Source organism: Limulus polyphemus, unplaced genomic scaffold, assembly GCF_000517525.1.
Source record: "Limulus polyphemus unplaced genomic scaffold, Limulus_polyphemus-2.1.2 Scaffold402, whole genome shotgun sequence".
Classification (NCBI taxonomy): domain Eukaryota; kingdom Metazoa; phylum Arthropoda; class Merostomata; order Xiphosura; family Limulidae; genus Limulus; species Limulus polyphemus.
This window is the reverse complement of record NW_013666012.1, coordinates 175034-185180: the sequence shown is the minus strand read 5'-3', so window position 1 is coordinate 185180 and position 10147 is coordinate 175034. Positions and strand designations below refer to the sequence as shown.

The 10147-nt window shown below is 37.2% G+C and overlaps 1 protein-coding gene and 1 long non-coding RNA gene across 2 annotated transcripts in view; one reads left to right on the top strand and one right to left on the bottom strand.

Moving 5' to 3' along the window:
• The window catches only part of LOC106457999 (rho guanine nucleotide exchange factor 17-like), a 207378-nt gene that overhangs the window by 148691 nt on the left and 48540 nt on the right, over positions 1-10147 (bottom strand). The gene's annotated exons all lie outside the window — the stretch shown is intronic.
• The window catches only part of LOC111085459, a 68609-nt gene continuing 67849 nt past the window's right edge, over positions 9388-10147 (top strand). Inside the window, exon 1 of the long non-coding RNA XR_002610289.1 lies at positions 9388-9494. This is a non-coding gene — a long non-coding RNA (uncharacterized LOC111085459). The remainder of the gene's footprint in view (positions 9495-10147) is intronic.

The window sequence follows — 10147 nt, the reverse complement described above, 5'->3', positions numbered from 1 at the left end:
AAAGCATCATCGATAAGAATGGAGATTAGTTCGTTTAATAAATGTTTTGTTTTGATGTATAAGTTGTTCGGGTTTTTCCATCTAAATAAAGCGACATTAATTTTTTGACGACCTAATAGAACTATTCTTATCCCTGTCCACACCATCAATCACTGCCACATGCATCACGTTTATGCATGAAAATTTAATTTAATTCCAGAATATCTACAGAATGAAACACGACTGGTGAGTGATCTCTAAAGAGCAAAGTGGTCCACTGGACGTGTTCTTGGTAACATTGATGGAGAGATCTTTTGAGCTTTGGGTGTCTGGCCTTATGCACCTAATTCAGCCTCTGAGCTAATATCAAATTATTGCAGTGGACAAGAATCGATTGACAGGAATCATTTTCTTGTGTTTCGAAGTCTGTCTTATTCAGATATCCAAATAATTGTACCATTGGTTAAGAAACAGTCCCACTTTCCGTTAACAACACTTTGAGAAAACTGTAGCCAACTTGCATCAGTCTCTTATGATTAGGTTGCCGCCATTGGGCTGATGGTTTTCCACATGAGTTAAATATTTAAATGTCTTCTTTGAGGTCTAGAGAAGGTTCATGAATAATTTGGTGAACTTTTAAAGTTTTGATTCAGTTCCAAATGATAAATGAGAAGATAAACTGATGTCTGCACAAGTATCAGATATGTCTGTTTTATAATGAGAGGATCGAGTTGGAAAAATTGTGAAGTAAATTTAAGTTTAGCTAAACGACTGAGCTCTGAGCTGAGAAAAGACTGGACACGTGATGTTAAAGTAAAACAATATATATTATACTGCAAAACATGTATTGTGTTTATTTGTATGGACGCTGGACACTCATCTTCCTACTTTACCTGTAATATGTAATAAGAGGCATATGCGTGACTAGATGTGGATATTTTCTGCCTAAAACTAACGTTCCTGCTGAAAGAAAACCTCTGTTTTAGCCATAAGCACTATACGTTACCACGCTCCTGTACAACAGACAAATACTGTAACCTCTAGACATCACTCACTGACCAGTAAAGAACAATGCTTCTTTCGACCTATTTCAATACAAAGCATGAAGTTACAGCAACATCCTCAAGGGCAAAGTAGATAGTATCTACTTTAGAACAACAAAGACATAAAGACAACTAGAACAAAACAATTTAAATGATTTTCTGGACTAAATGTTTATGCCCAAACTGCATAGAAACAGGATAAACAACAACAACAAAAAATTCAAAAATTCCTGTATTAAAAAAAAAAAAGTGAAAAACATGATATGTTTGTATATCACGCCATTCCTTCCTCCTACGTTTCAGGCTTGTCCATAAGCTGACAATTTAATTCAGCTTTAAAACAAATCAAACTACATTCAGATACATGAAAAGTACTTTTGCTTACGAAAATAAAATATAACACATAATGAAATAATAATAAAAATAAAGCTCTTAGTATTTCAAACTACATAATCTCATTAAAACCCTTAAACAATGAAATACTACAAACAGTTCTTTAAAATATGAAATGATGTATATATATATTATAATATGTATAAAAAGAAAACTCGTTAGCAAAGAAAAATTAACATATGATACAAAACTAAACCCTTTAATGAGGAAAAAACACCATTTACTAAGGAACACAGAAATGTCCTTTAACAACAAAAAATACAAACATACACACAGATATAAGAATTTCCCTTCAACAATGAAATGCATATATAAAAAACACCTTTACAAAGAATATAGTCTAACAGCTTACCTATTAGTACATAAAATCCTTTTACATGGACAACTTTACTACATCGTAAGAAAATAACTGTTTAGTGAACTTTAAACATGGAAATAAAAACCTCTAGCATTATAAAACTCACTCGGTGGCTCAGAAAGAAAAGGTCTCAATGCTCTTTCAGTCACTGATTTTTTCAATCACATGACCATCCTAACTTATGAAGTACAGATTACACAGACAAATGTAAACCTTACATTATACCGTAAAATAACACCTGATAGCTCATAAAGATAGAGTCACAAAGCCCTTTCAACTGAGTTTTAAAACTCCTAGCTACTACCTTCAGTTGTGCTAACTGTTGATGTACTAGGTGTTATATCTGTTCAATCCAGCTGTTTTAGCTTCTGTTGAACAAGTAGTATCCATACAGTTTAGTGTATACCAAGTACTTCACGTCACCACACGTTAAGCCAGAAAGCAAGAATTGTGATGTCTTTTCAATCATCTGACTGTTCTAGCTATCAACAATGAATAACAAAATGTAATCCAAAAATTCTGGCTGACAACATTACTCAGTAACTTTAATAAACTTCTAAATTAGAAAAACGCACTAACTGTGTCTGTAAGTTCAAAAATCTTCAATAAGAGGTAATACCAGCCGAGGTTAACGAACTGGAGAGACACATATAAAATAATTAATACAATATGATATTGAACATACATCTTAAGATAGTTAGTCATTCTGGATGCACGAACTGGAAAGGCACATATAAGACAGTTAATAAAATATGATACTGCATTTTCAGCCACTGGTTTCTCGAACAAATAACTCTTCTAACTGTCAATTTAGCAGCTATCATACGATATCGGGTGAATATCTCATTTAGTGAAACTCTGCTTGATAGCTCATAAAGCAAGGATTGCAAAGCCCTTTCAACCATCAGTCACTCGCCCTAGTGATTGCCCTAGCTTATGTTGATCAATTGAAAATTCTACAATGCATACATACATCGTATTTTATAATATCACCAAAAGCTTGAAAACTCCTAGCTCACGAAGTAAATTAATCCCATCCATAGCAAATGAAAGATTAATATCACCAGGTTGATCGATGGTTAGTGCTGTCCTTTGCCTCTATCTCGATCAACTTCTCATCTGACTTTTCATAGGCTCTTCCCTCTTTGGGTGAATGGATATGACTAGAGATGAGATCCACCTCAAACTCGTTGAGCTCATCCACAGACTCGTGATCAAGCCAGTGTACCAAATGTTCATCTGTGATTACAGTTACAGCTTATCGGTGTAATTCTCATGCTTTCCAATGTTTCACATCGACTATAGCTAGTACATTAATGGACCAATTTGTTGGAGTATCCGGTAAGGATCAGTCCAGTTGGATCTAAATTACTTCTGCATTGCCAGCATGTACCACAGCTACACCCAATCTCTGCACTGCAACATCCGTTTTTCTTACTTTCTTGTCGTATATAACACTCCTTCTATATTCAAATGTCCTTGCCAAGTTGTTATCAGGCAAACTCGTGTGCTTCAACTATCATAGACCTTCCACCTCACATATTCCTGTAGATATTGTAAGACGTCTTTTCGTAAGGGAGTACCATACATCACATCAACAGAGAATTGTATTTCTTTCTCAAACATGATCATGGACAGCAGACAATCTCTAGATCCGTGCACCATTGCTCTGTATTCTATCATCATGTGTGGCAAGTGTTCATCCAAGACAAGTTGAACATGACTAACAAACTTTACAAGAATCCACGTGGTTGTCTGTATTACCAACTCTGCTAGACCATCAGACTGGGGGTCATAAGATGTGCGTCCCCACCATATTTTAATATTTAATATTTTAGATAACTCAGCAAACAGTTAGTTAGGTGTTGATATTTACTCCTTGATCTGTGTGCCATGAAGTAGTGGATTTCATTGATGGATTGATGCCAAAAGTAACACTTCACTTACTCTTCCTGGAGCTACTAGCGAGAGTGATCCTTGCCATGCAATAAAATGGAGAACTTGATGGTATGGTTTGTAGCACTAGATGAAATGCTTATATGGTGTCCAGAATCAGGACATTCCATGAATGGACAAGTTCTCACCATGCAGTAAAATAGTTCCTCGCGTTTCGATGTTGTGGGCCAGGGTGATGCACTATGACAAAATCATATTCTTGCAACATTGTTATCCAACTTGCTATTATCACTTCCATATCCTTAACATTCATTAACCATTTCAACAGTATATGGCCCACCTGAATGGAGAATATCCTACCACACAAGTAGTAATGGTAATGCTTCACACAGATCACAACTGCATTCAGTTTGTTCCTCGTCAAACAGTATTTACATTTGGAAGACTTGAGCATATGAAGAATGTACATGATTGCACATTCTACTCCATCCTGCAGTTATAATAACTCATTGTTAGTGTCTAATACGAACTCTCTGTCTTGTCAGTGATAGACTAGCACGAGAGCATCCATTAATGTAAGCTTTAGGAATAAAAATGCTTTATCACATTCCTTGCTCCATCTAAAATTTGTCTCGACATTCGTGCAAGAAATCGCTATTTTGGAAAAGTTGGTCATAAATAAATTAACAGTAATACAATGCAAAACCAAGAAAACTGCCGAATTCTTGGTCACATATTGAGGCCAATCTCTCATTGCAGCTATCTTAGTCAGATCTATATAATCCATTTTTACCTAGAATTTGACTGAGAAATTCCACTGCTATACTTATCAAAGAACACTTCCCTGGTTTCACTTTCAAGCCTGTTATATTTATCTACTGGAATACCACTCTTAGGTTCTCATCAGCAGACTCAAATTTGCGACCAATCACCGAAACATTATTGATGTAGATCAGACATCTCTCCCATTGTAGTCGCTTCAGTGTAAGCTCCATTGGCCTCTCGAAAGTGATGAGTGTATTACACACGGCCAACAGTACGATTTAAATTCATACAAACAATGACAATCACTACTTGAAAGACCTGTCCTTTAACTGTATTTCAGTGTATTTATGTACTGGCAACGTCCCTACTATTACAGGGAAGCTGGATCAATGGCTGTTTTATTGAAAGACTATCAACTGTATCTATGTTGTTCAACCCAATCACCCATAAATACATCAGTATAGTTAACCAGCAAATTACAGAGTTGCTTTCACTGTAGTGGATCTAAATTGTTTTGCACAATCCTCAATCAACAACCTTTGATATGTTGTCAAGGTGTGACATTACTACTAGCATCAGTTACTTCCATTTTCCTCAATTTGCCTATAACAATTCCAGTGTACAACTGGATAGCTGATCACCAATAATTACAAATCATAATTACAAACCAACTCTGGGACTTCATTCCTTGAGAAGCACATAACTATCTGACCGAATGCCCAAGAAAACAGTTTATTTCATGCATGGCTGCTATAGCTGCATTACATTGTAATGAGACACCACTTGCACATACATAGGTACTGTTATTCCCTCTGCTACAGACACTCATGCAGTCCATTGATCTTGAGTTCGATTTGAATAACGTCAAATACTTCTCCCATAAAACATCAAGTCTCTTGCTACACAAGCAAACCCGGCAGATGATTTCTGTAGTATATCCATTTCGAAGATACCAATATCAGATCCGAGACTGGAAAGGATTATTTGGTTTGGTGAGTGGCATTTCCTAGGCAGAGCCAGAGAGCTTCCTCTCCTCTAGCATTTACTAGAACAAAGTCAGTATCCACTGGTCAGAGTTGTGGTGAGCTTAAAATATTGCGAAGTATATCAGTATTCTGGCTGCTCCTGTGTCAACCAGAAACTCAAACACTCGTACTTGTACCCTCACAGGCATGTATCAACTCCAACCAGCACTGAGAGCTGGGCCAGCCATTAAACTCTTCAGTGAATGTAGGTTGCTGTACTCTCCAACTTGGGCTCCATTAGTTTTATGGTTTTTTTGCTATAGTATCCACTACTTTTTGCTGGTTGTTGTGGATCTGCTGAACAGGTAGACAGTGCAAATAGCCATGCTTATGCCTATTTCGTTGACTGAAAAAGTATGAGCACTGTTGGTTGACTGACACTTACTGAGTTATTGGCCGGAACCAATACCCCTGTTATCTATGTTGACTAGGAAAGTACAGACAATTCATTCGTCAGTGCCCTACCAGGCCAGAAACAAAGCAAATGTTTCTCTCTTTCTATCTTGGATTACATGGATGTCAGCAACATCATCAGAACTTATAGTGCCATATACCCTATGGGTGGAGAGCCCTGCTCTTTCACTGGAAATCAGTGTGATTGCATTGCAGTACCAAGATGTGTGGATGATTGGTTAACCCTTAGTGTGGCTCTAGCTTAACATGGTGAATGTACCCTAGAAAATATGTCTATCCGAAATGTAGCCTCTGCAGTTATCGCTTTAGGTTTTTTCCTCTCTTACAACTGACTTGAAGTTACTACTTCATGCTTAGTCACAGCAGAAACTGTCTTTGTCAAGGTGAACTTGTCCCTGAAACTTAGATATTCCATCATGGCTTTTCTGGAAAGTCTCTCAATGAACTTGTCCACAAGTATGCCCTCTTAATCTGCAGGTGCCATTGCTAGATAGGCCTTACCATATAATCAGCACAGATTATCCAGGTAAGAAACCAGACTCTTGGTTCCTGTGCACTTCAGGAGCCTTAAACTTGGCCCATTGGATCACACAATTCTTCACATGGTCTAAACAATGGTGCAACTCATAAACAACTGTACCCCAGTCCTTTTGCACCATCCAGATTCAAAACCAAGCACTGCACTGGTAACTCCTGAGCACAACCATTCCAAGCGTTTATCTGCTTGAAATGCTTCAAGACCCAGCACAGATCTTTCTTTCAATGTAGATCAGAGGTGTAATATGCTTGGCTTCACACACAGAGATCTGTGTTGTTAGCCAAAGCTTCTCCCTTGTGATTTCTCAGCCAATATCTGGCTGAGATTATTCCAATGTCGCAGGTACAAGGTGATAAATGTACTCAGGGACCTCGATACCCAGACGAATATCTTGTCCCTGATCTAGAAAAGCAAGGTAACAAGTTCCTCATGGCATCTAATTATACATCCCTGTTCAACCACGGGTTTCACTGTAAGCCATGATCATCTTGATAGGATACCTAACAGTTTCAAGAGGCTTACTGCTGTCCCATGATTCATGGACTTTATCCGTGGATGCCTGCTCTCTTTGCATGGGAAATAGCTCTGACTGGCAGAAGTTGTCCACCAGCTAGTCATGGGTGTTCTTGCTAGAAATGGAGCTGTGGTATTCTAGCTTATAACTTATAAATCTCAGAGTCTTGCAGATACCTTCCAAAGCGGTCTCAGATTCACCAGACACCATTCCACCTTCGTAATCCTCAGTCGTCCGTTGTGCCGAGACTAATCCTTAAAGTATGGTTTGATTTACCAATCTGGATACAACAGAAGTCAACCAATTTTCTAAATCTGCGGTTGTAAGCTCATTGATGTCAGGGGTCTTTCTCTTAAGGCGGTGGATGTTAATGGCTGGCTAATTTTCCTCCAGTCATCAGTTCAAAATTAAGGACATTTATCTTTGAACCTTAGGGTCTCTAACCTGACCGTTTAGTTTATGTGGATATCATTAAGTAAACACTATATTTATTGCGAGCATTCCTTCACTTTATGTAAATCGTGTACCTAAATGTAAGTATATCAATCTAAATTAACTTATTCCAAGTACAAATTCTAGATTACTTGTATTATGCAATAAGAATCTTGGCGCTAAAATTATGTGAAAAATATCCATTGATGTATAAAAAAATATACATATACAGTCTTGTTTAGAAACTAACGCTCTGTCTTATTTGGAGGCTTATGACATTCTTCTATTGCAGTTCTTGTGACATTACGATAAATAACAGCTATTTCTTAATTGTACAATTTAACGTAATTTCCATCTAACTAATACATTTACTGCGAGTATTAACTAACTGTCAACTGCAGATCTTTATTCGTATTGTTTCAGTTGTTCACAGGATAATCACCAACAGATACGACGTGCATAACTGGATCAATTGTGGATTAAGCACGTCATGAAGGACTGAGAAAAACTCGAGTCCTCGCAGTCAGGGATTTCCCATTAGAAAAAAAAAGCAGGACAGGGCATCAAGTTACTTTTCAAGCTATTTGATAGTGCAATATAGCCGAACAAATAAGCTTCTTTAAAAAAAAATAAAAAAATGAAGCTCGCACATGGTCTTTTTACCCTCCTTCTCCAGATGATTAGATTCTGACATTTACTAGTAGTTTTAAAACGATAATCTAAAGAAAGTTAAACAATTTAGTTGACAGAGCAATTTAGTAGTTAAACAAGAAAAGAATAACTTAAAACTAGGCTAAAAAATTTTGAAGCATCCAAATGTAAAGGAAGGTCATTGATTCCAAGACACCAGATACCCGCAGGGTCTGAAGAGTTGTCACCCAGAAAATATCTTCATAATGGCATGTAGCTGAAAATTAGTAGAAATTCGACGAGGCTATACAAACGGTTAATGTCAAACGACTTTTCGGGCATTGCCCTTTGTTCACAAGAAAGTACGACAGGTTTGATATAAATGACAGACATATCATTATTCAACTACTCGTAAAGCTTGGAAATCATTATTAGTTTTCAGTTTCACGAGCAAGTGACTATTTCATGTTTTTATCACTAATCAAGACGTAAAGCAAACATGTGGTACAGAAGAAATCGAGAAACTGTAGTAAACCCCACGCTTGCTATGTCTTTTCGTTTTTTTTTTTTTATTGTTTCTAACACCATGCGACCGTGCATTTTCACATATACTAGATCCTATTATTTCAATACTGAGAAAATGACGTAGGTCCGAATAATCAGAAAAAAATATATACCTCCACTTGGAGACCGGTGTCCATTAGGTGGATTATTTCAGAATTTATTACAAAGCAACACTATGTAGTTGTGCATAACACTCCCCAGTTATGAAGTGAGAACCTAACGGAAGGCAGCTAGTTAACAACACCCACCGCCAACTCTTAGATAATCTTATCTGATCGAATAACTGGATTTGAACGTTACTCTTATAGAGCACCCACGGTCCCAAGATGCGGATCACGTTTATCCGATAACCGGCCGTGAACCATAAATCCTAGGATTCACAGTCGAGGCACGATAACCACTAGGTCATGCCTGATCCCATCCCAGACAAATACTCTAATTACAGTGAATTTTAAGAGATAATTGTAGTTCGCCTTATAAGGACAGGAAGTATGTCGAATCGTAATTAATTGTGTATTAAACTTCTCTGGAAACTTGATATCACACGGTATCTCACTTACTCTCCTTACATTTGATAATAATAAACACATGCTCTGTTTCTCGTGTGTTATGTAAGTGTACGTTGTGAAAGAAAACTTAAGTTTTACAATATATAAATATATACATAGGGTGATATAGTGTTCTTGTTCGCTGATTTTCTAAGTCTGTATCTTAGCATACATTTACGGGATGAGTTAGCGAAGCATGTACTGCACATCAACAAGTGAAAGTTGAGCGTGCGTTAGGGAAAACTGGGATGAAATATTGCGTTCTTCGGACTGAGAATACATATAGGCCACAGACGTGCCGGCGCCAAACGCCACTAGGTGGTAGTGGTGTCTCCTGGAATCCGGGCTCTACGGCTGCTTAGACACGTCCTCGTTCTCATGATGTGGATAGTTTTGTAAGTACGTGTGTATGTGTGTGTCTGTACGTTTAGATTGGTCAAGTTATAAGTGCAGATCACACAAAAATAATTTCCTTAGATAGGCGTCCGGTCTTATTTTTGTTTTGTTGTTGTTCCTTGTGTCCATATATTCTACATCAAGTGCCGTAAAAAAAAAAAAACTTTAAGCTCAACAAAACCAAAACCACAAAGTAATGTACCGTGATAACTGTCATTGAGTATATCTTACACTTGTATCATTTAAAAATGTGACTTAATCCGTTCCTCTCGTAGCAGACTAACGAATAGAAACAAACGTACTTGTGGCTATCATATTGATCTGCACGAGCTGCAAGGTCGTCTATCTGTTTCAGCTGCTCTGAAAAGCTGTTTGTCGCGATATCACACGTTTCAGAACACGACATCTAAAACCAATTTCGTGTTTTTCGTCTGTATTCATAGGTTGTTTTTATGGGGTTTTTTAGACGAAACTAGTTGATTAAGACAGAGTTTGATTACAACCTGCCATACAAAACAAGGAATTATAGATTGTTAAATGTTGGTTAATTCCTTCTTTTCAAAGTAAACACGAATAGTTGTTGATAGAGAAAATTAGTCTGAGAAAATTATGAGGACGAACGGTTTGTTTGTTATGGATTTTGCGTAAAGTT